Raw genomic sequence first — 16,891 nt, forward strand, 5'->3', positions numbered from 1 at the left:
ACCCATACTCAGAATTAGTGCTCTGCATTTACCCATCCAAAGTGCACACACACAGCAGTGAACACACACACACCGTGAACACACACCCGGAGCAGTGGGCAGCCATTTATGCTGCGGCGCCCGGGGAGCAGTTGGGGGTTCGGTGCCTTGCTCAAGGGCACCTCAGTCGTGGTATTGAAGGTGGGAGAGAGCGCTGTACATTCACTCCCCCCACCTACAATCCCTGCCGGTACGAGACTCGAACCCACAACCTTTGGGTTACGAGTCAGACTCTCGAACCATTAGGCCACGACTTCCCCTTTTTGCACACACGTTCCAATTTGCTGTGTTTTCTGCAAAACTCTACACACACAAAAAAGCCGTAATGTTGCACAGGTTTAACCATGTTCTCATTCAGAAAACACAAACACACAATATAATTAACTCAAACATCAAAAAATGAACTCCAACAGCACACATTTATCCATGTGTCAACATTAAGTAGCAAAACTGATGACACACAGGTCAGAATCTCAGGATGATATGAACAAGAGCACAGCTGAATTTATGTGCCTTGGAAAATGAATCCTGGTAGTGGGTCTTCCTATTTCACATAGGGAATGGAGGGGGAAATAAAAACGAAGGGGATGAGGTCAAATTTAATTTGTTCCTGATGAAATACAAAGCACTATAGTTGACCATATTCTTCTGCATGGACTGACCATGAGGGAAGTTGGCCTACAGGCTCTTCTAAGAGGTTTCAATACTACTTACACAATACACTTACAATATAATTACAGTACATTGCAGCAGTACTTCAGGTGAGAGTTTTTAAAGATATTATAAATATTAAATATTAATATTATAAAAAAATATAATATTGAAGTTTTTAAAGACTATCTTAAAAGAGTTAATTGGAATGATATTCATAATATCTCAATAGTTGACGATGCTTGGAAAAATTTTAAAGTTCTATTTCTTAAAGTAGTGGACAAAATTCCCCCCCTTAGACAGGTGAGAGTTAAGCAAAGAGCTAGTCCTTGGATGGATCAGAAAATATTGGAAATATTAAAAAATAGGAATAGGGCTCTTTCGATTTATAGAAGAACTAAGAACCAGGAAGACTATTTAAAATTTAAAGCACTTAGAAACTTAGGACAGAAAAATATTGTATTTTTTCCTAGGGTAAATGAGCAACATTGTTATAAAACTAGGCAAAGTCTCATGGATATTACATTATGTCGTTTTAAAACTATGTATGGTCGTAGGTCTTTTAGATATTCTGGGGCACTTTTGTGGAATAAGTTACCTCTGGACATTAAAGATATTACGAATATGGTTAGTTTTAGTTTAAAAGCTAAAAGTTTGTCCTTAAGTAGGTTGTTTTGTTGATGAATTTGTATTACGGATGTGGTTATTTGTGACTGTACATTTTTGTAGATGTGGAATTTTATTGTAATTTTTGTATTTATAATGCAGTGCCAGTATACCTGTTACCGTGAGTGAAGTTTGTGCTTTACATCAAGGACCACAATGGAAATAAGTTTTGTTTTAAACTTTATTGTGTTATCCTTGACGAATGGAGTGTATTCACTACTTTTTTTTGTCAAAATAAACAAAAAAAAATAAAATAAAATAAAAAAGAGAACTTCATTGTTCTATGTATACGATAAATAATGTAGCACATGTTGTACAGCCTCAAACTCATTACTGTTGAATTTATTTGTAGCCAGGTAGTCCTTACATGTACTCTATTTTTGCAGAACTGAGAGACGACAGGCAGAGAAGTGTTTTGTCAGAAGACTAAGAAACTGCTTTAACAAATAAGGATACTACCAATACTGTAATGCAATTTAGCAGAGCATGCTAAATGAATGAATGAATTTATTTATTTAATTACAGTAACTGACAGTATATTCCAAAGTGTTTACTCTATATTCTGTTGTTTGGTTTGTGAACTTTTCTCTTCTAGTGCTCTTCATTTACTGTAAGATCTCTTTACAGTAGTATAATGAAAGTAAACTTTTCTTACAGTTTAATGCTGAATTTTATTGTATCTGCACCCCTCTATTTATGTCGTATACTGTAACAGACATTGACTAGCAAAAGGATTTTGCTCCTATTTCCCAAAAGGAGGTTTTGTAACAGTGTTTTGAATTGATCTCACTAGTGTTCTCTTGGCAGGAAAATATTCTGTGTATTTGACAGGTTTGTATATCATCTGAGGCCAAAGTTTGAGTCTGACAAAAGAGAACATGTTTTTGACTAAACTATTTGATTTTGACCTGGAAGTTTGCACAAGTTGCTGTGTAGTTTTGAGATTGTGTTTATAGTTGTGAGAAAATGGTCATTAATTGTGTGTTAGCAATTGAGAAAAACTGTAATTATTTTGAAAGCCAGAAGAACACATTATCCGAACATATCGTTTGCCAAGACATATAATTTTTAATTTGCTTCAGGATATAAAAGACGACTTGGAACCCTCAACTAGGAGTCACGCAATACCAGGTCTATTAAAGCTTCTAGCAAACCTTCATTTTTTTGTCCTCCGGTTCTTTTCAACGTACTGTGGCTTCTTTATTTCTTTATGTGCGACTACAGTAATTCGTGCTGCACTTGGTATATTGCGTTGGTCGATATGTAAATGAGATGTTAGATTGGCGTCTGTGTTCTTTAATTTGCGCATTGTCAGTAAATCACCTGCAGAAATTTCCCCTCCTATCGGCGCTGTTTTGGAATTGCGCTCTCGCGCTAATTTGCCCTGTTTAGTAAAACTGGCCCTTGATAGAGTGTTTATGATATGCTTTTCAGACTACGCTTAACCTTGGCTTAATTTCAGCTATAAAATTGGAATTATATTTTCATTATAATGCAATTTGACTACTTTTATGTCTATACTTTATTCAAAGCTTATTTCAGACATGAAATTCTGCAAAAATAGTTTGTTTATGATTTTAAAAAATACACATTTCAGCATTAGAATAATCAGAAACATCTGCAAAGTTTTAATTAGTTTACATAGTTATGACAACTAAAAATAAACTGCAGGGAACGTTCTGGGAATGTTCTTTCTAGGTTATAAAAATAAAACTTAAAAATAACCTGCAGGGAACATTCTGGGAACGTTCTCTCTAGGTTATAAAATAAAACCTAAAAGTAACCTGCAGGGAACGTTCTCTCTAGGTTATAAAAATAAAACTTAAAAATAACCTGCAGGGAAGGTTCTTTTTAGGTTATAAAATTCAACCTAAAAATAACCTGCAGGGAACGTTCTGGAAACGTTCTCTTTAGGCTATTAAAAAAGAACTTACAGGGAACGTTCCTATAACATTCTTCTTTGGATCCCAAAAAATAACCAACTGGGAACTAAATGGGAATGTTAGGGGAACGTTCTGTAAACGCCATCATGTTGTTCAGAGATGAAAAACTGTGCTGTGGCTGTGTTTGGATGGAATTATTTTTGTTGTCGAAGAAAAAAAACAGGCAATATGGTGTCTAAAACGTAAATCTCTTAATCAGTGATGTAGTGGTGCCTGGACAGAAGTGAGTCTTAATTTATGCCCCAATTTTTTAAAGCGACCCAGCAAAGGATGAACACACTGTGTTATAAACAGTGACATGAAAAACTAGTCTTTTAGACCAATAGTATTAGCATATTATCAGTTAACTTCTGCTGCTTGACTTCATGGAGGATCATTATGAAATTAATATTAGCCTCAGAAGAGGTGCAGATTTTGCAATAATTCTAATTTTAAAAAAATTATAGACTGCAGCTTATTATACAGGTGAGATGTTGTTGAAGCAACCTTTAAATGGGCACTTGACCTCTTCTTTCTTTGAAACATGCTATTTCAAATTATCTAAAAGCTCATTCAGATCATTGTACTGTTTCTGGCAATGTGGATTTTGACATTTCAGTGGACCCTGTACTGCTTCACATTGCAACACGGATGACAGTCTATGAAATTGTAATTTGTACTTTGTTGAACTAATTGAACTTTGTAGAAATTGTACTTTGTGAATCTTGATTTGCACCCACCTATACAACAGGCATATTCGCTATGTGCTTCATTTTTGTGTAATTGTTGGTGATTTACATACCCTTTCACTGTTTTTAAAGCAATGCCACATATAGGATGACATATAGGGGGGTACAGACAGAAGTTTGCAAATGCCTGGGTAAAAATTACTTAAGTTACACTGAATGCATCATTGCAACAAACTAAAATGAAAAAATCACAATTTCCTGATTAATCCGGAAAAATCAAATCCCTGTGATCTTGGTGTAAAATTATCTGGTTATATGCTGTATAGTTACGCTTTTATGAAATGAAATGAAGTTTGTTAGGTTTTTTTTTTAACCCTTACAATGTGACCATTTAGTAGCACAATACGATTGACTATTTCCCTTACAACATTTCAGCCTTGTATATCAATTACACTTAATTTACTGACATTATTTTTGAGAACAAAGAATGCTTCCCCTACCAAAATTGTGAGTGTTTTTTTGCTGTAAACCAGTCAACGTGACTTATTTTAAACCAAACAATAATCTTTTACTAACACTTTCGACCATGTATTGGACCAATTAATGCGCTTTAGAGTTAATACAGCATATTTCATAGCTGCTAATCTTCAGATAATCTTTAACGAGGCTGAATTCAGCTTCTTATTCACAGCTTCTTATTGACGCTATCCGTTCCACCTTAAAGTCCCCATGAAATCAAAATTAAAGTTTTTTGGGTGTTAGTATCAATATGTTAAGGTCATCTATAAGGCAGTGTGCTCCAAAACAGTGACAAAATTCACACTTAGAAGATATAAGCATTCAAAGCTTTTTTTAACGATTTTTTTTATGTCACATAGTACTTCAGCTTCTAATCAAACTTTCCGTTCAATCAAATGCTCTCTAGAATCCGAAGCGCCCGCCCCCTACAATATAAAATAGACGCTGAAGCTGAGGCTGATATCGGTCACTTGTCCACAGAATAGTATTTTCTGTACAGTGAATGGCACGTAGTGCACTACATAGGGTCAGGGAATGATTCAAAGTGTAAATATGCTTTCCATTGACGAAAAACTACCCACCGCAACGCACACACACTCTGCTCCGGTCCAGAGACACGATAGCATGGAACGGATCACATGCGCAAGTCAGCTCAAACCACAAAATGTATCGGAGCTATTTGAATTCTACACAGAATGTTATATTTATAGCAATATGGATGAGATTGTGGCTGGCATACCCTGTCAAATGCGGCTTTACGGAGCTCAACGGCTCTGAACAGCTCTACCCCAAGCCGTGATATAAACAAACGCTATTGGCTATTTTAAAAAGGGGCGGGGCTGCTTGCTATGTCCCGCCCTGTATTCCTGTTTCAGTTAAAATGACGTCAACACAGAGTAACACTGCGTGTGGCTGATTTATACTTCTGCGTCGAACCTACGCCGTAGCTTACGCATAGATGCACACCCATACGCTGTAGCCTGATGTGCACCTCTCCAAAAATCTAACAGCGCGTCAGTTCTACGCAAGATCGAAAACAACTGATAACAGCTCTCAGTGATATGTGTCGGGTCCCCGCTATAATAGCAGCAACATTCACAAATGTTTACATGAATAACTATGATATTCGCTTAAATTCTGAATCTGGCAGAATATCAGTGCTGGTACGACTAGATCTCAGTGCTGCGTTTGATACTGTCGATCATAACATACTACTAGAGAGACTGGAAAACTTGGTTGGGCTTTCTGGCATGGTAATTAAATGGTTCAGGTCATACTTAGAAGGGAGAGGTTATTATGTGAGTATAGGAGAGCATAAGTCTAAGTGGACGTCCATGACATGTGGAGTCCCACAAGCTCCAATTCTTTAAAAAAAAAGGATCAGAGTCCTCTTTCAGGAACTGCGATAGTGTGAACAAAGAAAACCGGGTCCTTTTTCACTTGGACCACCTCTTGGTCCACTTAAAGGGGTCTGGATTCGGTTCTTTTAAAGAGGACTCAAGTGTGAAAACACCCTTAAATTCTTATTCACTTAGGGACCGTCTCTATTTGCGTCTCTTTTTCAGAAACGAACAATGAACTATTTTAAAATGTAAATAACACTGAGATAAGAGCGAAAACGGGCTGTCAACATTAAATCTAATCACTTTAGACGTTAATTATTAAACGTGTATGTCATCCTTTGAGTGCAGTAATGATTTTTTATTTTTTAATGAATACTTCATATGACCCAGCACCTGTGAATAGAGAACTCCAGATACAAAATGATGACATTTTCATTGCTTTAAAATGCACACAAAGTTTGCTTAAATGCATATATGGTATTTGTAAATACTATAACTTGTACTAGACTTCAACTGTTCTTTTTCATACCTACTCCTATAAAGAATATTTTGGTTTTATAACAGAAAAACTTGCATTTTCTGTAAGGCTGCTCTGAAACAATATGTGTTGTGAAATATGAATTTAACTGAATGAGCCATTATGACATTTTCATTGCTTTAAAATGCACACAAAGTTTGCTTAAATGCATATACAGTGGTGTGAAAAAGTGTTTCCCTTCCTGTTTTTTTAAAACTTTTTTGCATATTTGTCACACTTAAAAGTTTCAGATCAAACACATTTTAATATTACACAATGATAATGCAAGTAAATACAAAATGCAGTTTTTAAATGATTATTTATTTTATTAAGGGAAAAAAGCGGTCCAAACCTGCCTGGCCCTACGTGAAAAAGTAATTGCCCCCTAAATCTAATAACTGGTTGTGCCACGCTTTGCAGCAACAACTGCAATCAAGTGTTTGCGATAACTGGCAATGAGTCTTTCACATCGCTGTGGAGGAATTTTGGCCCACTCTTCTTTGCAGAATTGTTTTAATTCAGCCACATTGGAGGGTTTTCGAGCATGAATGGACTGTTTAAGCATCTCAATCGGATTTAAGTCCGGACTTTGACTAGGCCACTCCAAAACCTTAATTTAGTTTTTCTTGAGCCATTCAGAGGTGGACTTGCTGGTGTTTTTGGGATCATTGTCCTGCTACATAACCCAAGTGCGCTTGAGCTTGAGAATGTCCGGCCATCAGTTTGTGACCTCCTTCAGGTTTTTTGATAGAGTGCAATTCATGGTTCCGTCAATTATTGTAAGTTGTCCAGGTCCTGAAGCTGCAAAGCAGCCCCAGATCACCACACTACCACCACCATGTTTGACTGTTGGTATGATGTTCTCTTTATGAAATACTGTGTTGTTTTTATGCCAGATGTAACGGGACACACACCTTCAAAAATTTTCAACTTCTGTCTCATCAGTCCACAGAATATTTGCCCAAAAGTCTTGGGCAAATGAGAGACGAGCCTTTGTGTTCTTTTTGGTCAGCAGTGACTTTTGCCTTGGAACTCTCCCATGGATACCGTTTTTGCCCAGTCTCTTTCTTATCGTTGAATCATGAACACTGACCTTAACTGAGGCAAGTGAGGCCTGCAGTTCTTTAGATATTGTTCTGGGTTCTTTTATGACCTCCTGGATGAGTCGTCGTTGTGCTCTTGGAACGTAACGTTAGCAATTTTATTAGGTAAACTCAGCAATTAGGTAACGTTAAAACTTAAAGCTAAAAATCAGCTGCAACCTAGCAAACGTAACGTCTGACCTACATTACTTGCCTTGTTTTCTGTCGTCTATTAAATTGTACACTTTGTAAGTTGCATGTTTGAATACGTCGATAAATAGTTTTGAGTCAAACTACACTGCCACCTTACAGAGTTGTTCTGATGCCTTAGAAATTATTGCTATGCAAATCGTGTTCTGAACAAAATGTGTGATATTTCGTTTGCAGTAGTTTTGTTGCTTAATTTTTTTGCAATTAAATTGCAGCTGTCGTTTTTTGACTCATTTTATGTTTACTTAATTTTACTTAATTTACAAAATTGTAATGCACGCTGTTGTAGTGTTTCTTGATTCAACAAAGTTTGCAACAAAGCAAATTAAATTTGCAGGACGACCATACCAGCAGCCGCAACATGAGTCAACTTCTACTTCGTGATTAACACACACTCACGGTAAGTGTTACACTACTGACACCTAGTGGTTAGCTTTAGTACTATCAAATCAAATACATTCTATCACTACATCCCCCTTTTCTTTAGATGTAAAGAACAAGTTATTCCAAGTAATTATTCAAATTTATAGAATAAACAATTATTCAGCAAGTAGTGTACACTTAATACAACATATTACAGTCTCAAAAATTATTTACATCGTGCAGTAACAATAAGCATTACATTTCTTCTTTTTTTTTAAACTCAATACTTGTTATGCTTGTGCATTATTCACAGATTAAGTCTATCAAGTGGCTTAGCTGCGCACTTTGATCTTCGCGGTACTGATGAATGCATATCCTCAGTTGGTTCCTTGTCATCCATTACTGGAAGCCTTTTAGATGTTTTGTTTGATACTGCACTGTCTGTATCCTCTGTGAAGATATCCACTAGTACGGTCTCTTTTGTTTTCACCAGACTCCTCCGATTTCTCCTCAGGATTTGACCATCCTCTGTCCTGACCGTGTAAGATCTGGGATTCACCTCATCCAGGACTGTGACTCTTGTAGACCAGGTACTGTGATCCTCAAGTCTTATGGCGCTTTTCCACTGCGTGGTACGACTCGGCTCGGCACGGCTCAGTACGGCACGGCACGGATCGGCTCCGCCCGGCTTTTTCAGCAAATAGTGTACACTTATAAGACTTAATACAACATATTACAGTCTCAAAATTATTTACATTGTGCAGTAACAATCAACATTACATTTCTTTTTTTTTCTAACTCTAATACTTGTTATGCTTGTGCATTATTCACAGATTAAGTCTATCAGGTGGCTTAACTGTGCGCTTTGATCTTCGCAGTACTGATGAATGCATATCCTCAGTTGGTTCCTTGTCATCCATTACTGTAAGCCTTTTAGATGTTTTGTTTGATACTGCACTGTCTGTATCCTCTGTGGAAGTATCCACTAGTACGGTCTCTTTTGTTTTCAACAGACTCCTCCGATTTCTCCTCAGGATTTGACCATCCTCTGTCCTGACCGTGTAAGATCTGGGATTCACCTCATCCAGGACTGTGGCTCTTGTAGACCAGGTACTGTGATCCTCAAGTCTTACTGTGTCATTATTGGAGAGTGGTTCTAGGCTTTTTGATGCCTTGTCATAGTTTGCTTTTTGTCGCTGTTTCAGATGCTGTTGTTTCCTTTTTAGGTATTTGTTCTTGATTGGTGATGTTAAACAAGGAAGTGTGGTCCGTAATCTGCGTCCCATCAGGATTTCTGCAGGAGACACACCATGTTCCAGTGGAGATGCACGGTAATTCAGCAGAGCTAAATAAGGATCTGATCGACTGTCTACTGCTTTCTTGAGCAGCAACTTCACTATGTGCACTCCCTTCTCTGCTTTTCCATTCGACTGTGGATATAATGGGTTTGACGTCACATGCTGAAACCCATACTCATCAGCAAATTTCTGGAAGTCTTTGCTATTGTAGCATGGCCCATTGTCGCTGCAAACCACCTTTGGAATGCCATGTCTCGCAAAGATGGATTTCATATGTGTAACCACACTAGCAGCAGATGTACTGGGAAGCAATGCTATCTCTGGATAGTTTGACAGGTAGTCTATCACAATCAAGTAGTTCTTTCCATCCAGGAAAAATAAGTCAGTCCCAACTTTCTGCCACGGTTCATCTGGTTGTTCACTGACAATCATTGGCTCTTTCTGTTGCTTAGCACGATGCTTCAAACAAGTATCACAGGTTGACACCATCCAATCAATGTCATCATTTATTCCAGGCCAATAGATTGCAGTTCTAGCCCTCCTTTTGCATTTTTCTGCTCCAAGGTGCCCCTCATGCAGCTATTTTAACATCTCTTGTTGCAGTGACTGAGGGATAACGATCCCATTCTGTCTCAACAGAAGTCCTTTGACCACACTCAGCTCTGATCTGATGTTGTAGTACTTGGCACATTCTCCTCTAGGCCATCCATCATTCAAATGTGTAATGACCTGCTGCAAACATCTGTCTTTCTCAGTTTCCACTGCAATTTGCTTAAGTTTTGTGTCTGTTCCCGGCAGGGCTTCAGCTACCATATTCACATGATGAGTCACATCAGCGTCTGTGGAGCTCTCAGCTTGTTTTCCACCCTGTATTGCAGCTCTGGACAGAGCATCTGCCAGAACTATGTACTTTCCTTGAGTATATACCAGCTCCATGTCATATCTCTGCAGTCGCATCATCAATTGCTGAATTCTTGGTGACATTTGATTCAGGTTCTTTTTAATGATGGCAATTAATGGTTTGTGATCAGTCTCTGCCACAAATGTCGGTAACCCGTACGCATAGCTATGAAATCTTTCCATTCCATACACCAGGCCCAAGCATTCTTTTTCTATCTGTGCGTATCGACATTCAGATGGAGTCATCGTTCTTGAGGCATATGCAACTGGCCTCCAATTGTCTCCCTCCGCCTGCAATAGAACGGCACCGAGTCCATCTTTGGAAGCATCTGTAGATATCCTTGTCCTTCTCGTTGGATCAAAGTATGTCAGCACCGGCTCTGAGGTTAGGAGTGTTTTCAATCGGCCCCATTCTTGTTCAATCGTCCCCATTCTTGTCCATTCTTGTTCATGATCCGCTGTCCACTTGAACTCTCCTTTGTCACACAACAGCTCTCTCAAGTACACTGTTTTTGAAGACAAGTTTGGTATGAACTTTCCGACAAAGTTTATCATCCCCATCACTCTTAGTACAGCTTTTCTGTCTGTGGGTCTGGGCATTTTGAGTATTGCCTGTACTTTACTCTTATCTGGTTCCACACCTCCTTCTGTCAGCTTATCTCCTAGAAACGTTATTTCTTTTGCTCCAAACTGACATTTGTCCTTATTCAATTTCAGCCCATACTTCTGTACTTGCTGTAGGACTTCCATGAGCCTTCTGTTGTGCTGCTCCATTGTGGATCCCCACAATACTATGTCATCTACATACACACGCATCGATGCCTTCAATTATGTGTTCCATGGCTCTGTGAAATACTTTAGGAGCTGAAGAAATTCCGAACGGTATCCTCAAGAAGGAGTATCGACCGAAGGGTGTGTTAAATGTGCAATACTTTGTGCTGTCCTTATGTAATTTCAGCTGCCAAAAACCCTGAGATGCATCCAGTTTTGTAAAGAACTTTGCACATGCCATCTCGCTTATGATTTCTTCTCGTGTCGGGATTTGGTAATGTTCTCTTTGAATGTTGGCATTTAAGTCCTTTGGATCCATACAAACATGTAGAGCACCATTTGGTTTTTTCACGCACACCATCGAATTGACCCACTCTGTAGGCTCTTCCATTTTTTCTATGACTCCCATTGATGTCATTCTTTCCAGCTCTTGCCTCAACTTTTCACGAAAAGGTGCTGGAACCCGTCTTGGGGCATGGACTACTGGCTGTGCTTATTTTTTCAACTGTATTTTGTAGGTGAATGGTAATTCTCTGAACCCTTCAAAAATGTCTGGAAACTTTTCCACTATGTTCCCCACATCGTTCTATGTTTCGCCATTATTTATTACGTACACTCTTTTCACTAGACCTAGGTCTTCACATGCGTTATCTCCCAACACAGAATCATGTCCACCTGGAACAACCACGAACATGAGGTGATGTTCTTTGTTTTTAATTTTTACCTTCAGTCTGCATGCTCCTTTTGTTGGGATGCTTTGTCCATTATAAGCCTTGAGTTGTACCGTTTTCTGTTTTATACATGGCTTAATCTTCATTGCTTTGATATCATGCTCCGAAATCAGATTGATCTTTGCTCCTGTGTCTAGCTTGAGTGACACGATTACTCCGTTTATTTCCAGGGCTGTCATCCACTTGTCATGTACAACACTATTCACATCAGTCTGCTCTGTTTTTTCTTGACTGAAATCAGCCTGTTATACCATTCCAACAAAGAATGTGTCATTGAGATTTGTTTCTTCCACTGTATGTACATGCTCTTTTTGACTCTGTCTCCCTTTGGAAAAGCATTGCTTGGCAAAATGATTCTGTCCTTCACATTTGGCACAGACTTTGCCATAGGCTGGACACTGCTTCGGCACGTGTTTTCTGCCACATCTCTTGCAGCTGAACTTTCACTTCCATTAGTCTTTCATAAAATGTTTTAGCATGCTGTAGAGCTATCTCACTGGCATGACATATCCGCACTGCGTCATTCAAGGTGAGCTCTGTCTCTCTCAAGAGCCTCTCCCTCACTTTTTATCATTGATGCCAAACACAATTTGGTCACGAATCAATGAATCTTGCAACTTTCCGAAATTGCATGTTCGTGCTTTCAACTTCAAATCTACTAAGAAACTGTCAAAAGTCTCTCCTTGTTGCTGCAGACGAGACCGAAAAACATACCTTTCGAAAGTCTCATTCTTTTTCGGTAAGCAGTGTGAGTCAAGCTTCTCCATTACTACGTCGTTTTTGCCTTTATCTTCGGCCCGCTCAAACACGAGCGTATTAAACACCTCTATAGTTTGAGGTCCCGCGACTATGAGTAACAGTGCAATCTTATGTGCATCTGATGCTTTATCAAGGCCCATTGCTTGTAGGTAGAGCGTAAATCATTGTTTGAACGTTCTCCATTCACAATCAATATTCCGTCCAGTTCACAGCATCAGGCGGTTTAACACTTTCCATGATGACTCTGTGTCTCGGTGATCATCACCACTCCTGGTACCATGTAATGTTTCTTGATTCAACAAAGAAACAGTTTTGTATCAACCTGATTTTTATTAGATTTGCAGGACGAGCATGCCAGCAGCTGCAACACGAGTTAACTTCTACTTCGTGATCAACACACACTCACGGTAAGTGTAAAACTACTGACACCTAGTGGTTAGCTTTAGTACTATCAAATCAAATTCAAATCAAATAAAATTTTCAAAATCAAAACATTCTATCACTAAAGCTGTAGGCCTAAGAGACTATAAAATATGGTATTATAATTCTTTATGAAGTATCCAGATTTTGGTGTGATACAGATGTACAACTATACTAAAACATAAAGAATATCCTGTCTACTGATGGGTTTTGGAACTATTGCCTAATGTAGTCAAACCAACACTCTGGCCTTTAAAAGAATTGCATAAGACAGAAAATTTCAGCACTGCACTTAAGCAGGTATTAACAACTGTCCATGTTATTTTCTACCATTTATAACCATGCATAACAGCCTCACTGAGCACCTCAAGGAAAGTCTAATACTGTGTGGTACTGGTCTCATTTACCTTATGGTAGTGTAAAGATAAGCTAAAGAAACCATGTGAAAAAGTATGATAGACAAAGATGGCTACTAAGAAAAAAGAAAACCTTGTTGTTAGTCAATGGAGCAGTAGTCGTGTCTAATGGATTGGTTACACTTTATTTTGATGGCTCCCTGTTGACTTCACATTGCAACTATATGTACAGATTATAAGTGATTATAATCAACTTTCAACTTTGATAGCTCCGTTTTTAAAGGGGTCATATGATGCGATTTCAAGTTTTCAAGTAAGATCCCTAAAGTTGCAAAGATTAAAGTCTCAAACCCAAAGAGATATTCTTTATGAAATTTAAGCCCTCCTAAAACGCCTCGTTTAAATACGCCCCCACATGTCTACGTCACGATGTGGGAAGGTTTGCATAATGCCGTCCAAATGTTCACGCAAAGAAAGAAGGTGCCACTTTATTGTTGCTGCCACCGCCGCCATGTTGTGAAGACGCTGTGTGTTTGGTTGCGAAAGCAAAAATACTTTGTTTGGCCTTGCAAAAGAGGACACAACTAGAACTCAGTGGTTAAGTTGTATTTACAATACTGTTCCAGAACAGTTCAACCCAAATATTCAGATGTGTGCAGCGCATTTTATGGAGGACTGTTTCCTGATCCTGGTAGAGTAGACTACAATGCCGGCTGTTCTGACTCACAGCCTGTAAGTACGTTTTCATATTTAAGGTATTTGCCACTGACGATTCAAACGCGAGTTTTGAGCAGTGTAGAGTAGCGCTTGTTGTTTGTCATTTCTCCGATCACAAATACAGACATGGTTTTGTTTACGCGGCACGATGCAACGCAATGTGTAAAAAGACAGTATAAGTCATTATAATCCGTAATTATGTCCCCGATGCAACAAATGGCTAGTTTATAATGGATTTTAATGTTTTTGTCTCATCACGGCATCACAGTATGGTAATTGGCATAACATTTCCATCACATGCTTGAGGTATTCGGCCAATCACAAATGTGTAAAAAGACAGTATAAGTCATTATAATCCGTAATTATGTCCCCGATGCAACAAATGGCTAGTTTATAATGGATTTTAATGTTTTTGTCTCATCACGGCATCACAGTATGGTAATTGGCATAACATTTCCATCACACGCTTGAGGTATTCGGCCAATCACAACGCACTGGATAGCTGGCCAATCAGAGCACACCTCGCTTTTCAGACCGATGAGCTTTGTAAAAATCGACGCGTTTCAGAAAGACGGGGCATAGAGGAGAAACAATAATGTACAGTATGTGGAAAATAATATGTTTTTTGAACCTCAAACCGCATAAACACATTTCATTACACCAAATACACAAAATAATGTTCTTTTTAGCAACATCATATGACCCCTTTAACAGATCTCTGATAATCTGTGACAAGCTAAGTGCTGTCAGAACACAGCTGTTATACATGTATTGATAGAGGCCAGCAGGTTATTTTAAAAAACTTAATTTTAACGGTTACTTTTTTAAAATTGTCATTTAAAATCTGTTAAAAAACAGATATTTAGTGTATTCCATTTATATAGATTTTCTTTGTTAAATCATGTTACACATTTCAATAAACAGTTTATTGTTGTAATTTTAATACATGGTTTCTGTAATTAAAAAACAGGGAAAACACTGTACAATTTATTGGCAAAAACTGTAAAAAATAAAAAATAAAAAAAAACTTTTGTGTACAATTATTACATTTTTAGAGTCAAAAAGGGGTCTTTGAATCTTTTCAGTCTGGTTTTAGGAAACATCACAGTACAGAATCTGCTCTTTCAAAAGTTTCAAATGATATTTTATTATCTGTTGATCCTGGGAACTCTGTAATACTTCTGCTGTTGGATTTGAGTGTGGCCTTTGAGACAATTGATCATGATATTCTTATTTCTTTTTTTGAACATTGTGCGGCTATTAAAGGCCAGGCAATGAACTGGTTCAAATCCTATTTTTTTCTGTTTATATAAATTGGATGTTTATCTTCCAAAGATCGTTTGAGATGGATCTATTCTTGCCCCCATTTAGTTTTCTTTACATATGCTCCCTTTGGGCTTCATTTTTAGAAAACGCAGAATGTTATTTAATTTTTTCATGCAGATAACACTCAAATATATGTGTCCATCAACTGGACTGTGTGCTTTAATTGCCTGTTTGTCAGACATTAAGGCATGGATGTCCAAAAATTTCTTAAACTTAATGAGAGTAACACTGAGGCAACTGTTACAAACTTAGGTGTTGTCTTTGACTCTGCCCTCTTATTTAATAAGCAGGTAAATTCAGTAGTCAAATCATGTTTTTTTCCCAGCTGAGACTACTGAACAAAGTTAAAAACATTTAACCCCTGCTGAGTTCGAGAGAGTAATATACGCATTTATGCCTTCTTGTCTGGACTACTGCAATTCAGGTTATATAGGTATTGGTCAATCCTATTTGAACCGCTTGCAAATAGTCCAAAATGCAATGTGGTAGGCCTACACGTAAATTTTAGCACATTACCTCCGACTTACTCTCCGAGTTGGTTGTCGGAGTGTAAGATTTTAGTCTTTGATTTAAGGTCTTAAATGGGCTGGCACCTTCTTATTTATCTGAACTTGTGTCTGATAACAAATCTGCTAGATGTTTAAGGTCAGTTAGGTTCCCAGATCACAGTTTTAAAAAAAGGGAGATCGGGCTTTTGCCATAGTCGGCCACAAATTGTGGAATAGTCTACCTTTATCTATTAGGATATTCTCTACAGAATCTCAATTTAAAGCAAAACTTAAAACCCACCTTTTAGAGAAGTCTTATAATATGTGAACCATGCTGAGCTTGTTTTCTTCTGTATGTTTGTCTTTGTATGCTGTTTTATGGTCTTGACTGGTGTTTTTTATTTTGGTTTTACAATTTTTGTACAACACATTGGTCAGCGGCTGTTGTTTTATTGTGCTATATAAATAAACTAAACTAAACTAAAAATATATTAAACCAAGTTTTAGGAAAGTTTCCTAGCATACGTACTGTATGAATCAGCCAGATTTGTTGATAAGTACATCAGGTTTGTATGGTTTTATAAGTTTGCAAGACTTGTAATAATATAATATACTTGTAATATTATTTTGTAACCTGTGTCAAGCATTGTTATGAGCCATTAAGTGTTGTCAAGGAAAAAGAGGCGAGTCTAATTTGCTAACGGTTCGATCAAACAAAAGATGTACATAATTCGAAAGGGCACAGTCAATAATAGCAGTTGATAAGGAAATAAATTGTCTTCCTTACTGACCACACATTTACAGTAAGGATTATGAAATCCTGTGATGCTGACATTAGTCATGTGTGTAAAAGTGTATAAATACATTGACAGTCTGTGTATAAGTTATAGTATATACACGCAAAATCTGCGAAAAGGTAATCAAACTATTCTCTACTTTATTTGTTGATTTATTGATTAATTTGACCATATTTATGTAATTGTGTAATATGTAATATTTTGTGAGTTAATGTCCAGTTTAAGACTAACAAATTTAACTGCTGAAAAATAATGTTTTAAGAATTATTCAAAATTTAAGGCAAGTAACTACAGGCAAATATTGTTTTTTCATGCACTGGTTAATTT

Source organism: Sinocyclocheilus grahami, unplaced genomic scaffold (genome assembly GCF_001515645.1).
Source record: "Sinocyclocheilus grahami isolate Dianchi unplaced genomic scaffold, SAMN03320097.WGS_v1.1 scaffold17.1, whole genome shotgun sequence".
Classification (NCBI taxonomy): Eukaryota; Metazoa; Chordata; class Actinopteri; order Cypriniformes; family Cyprinidae; genus Sinocyclocheilus; species Sinocyclocheilus grahami.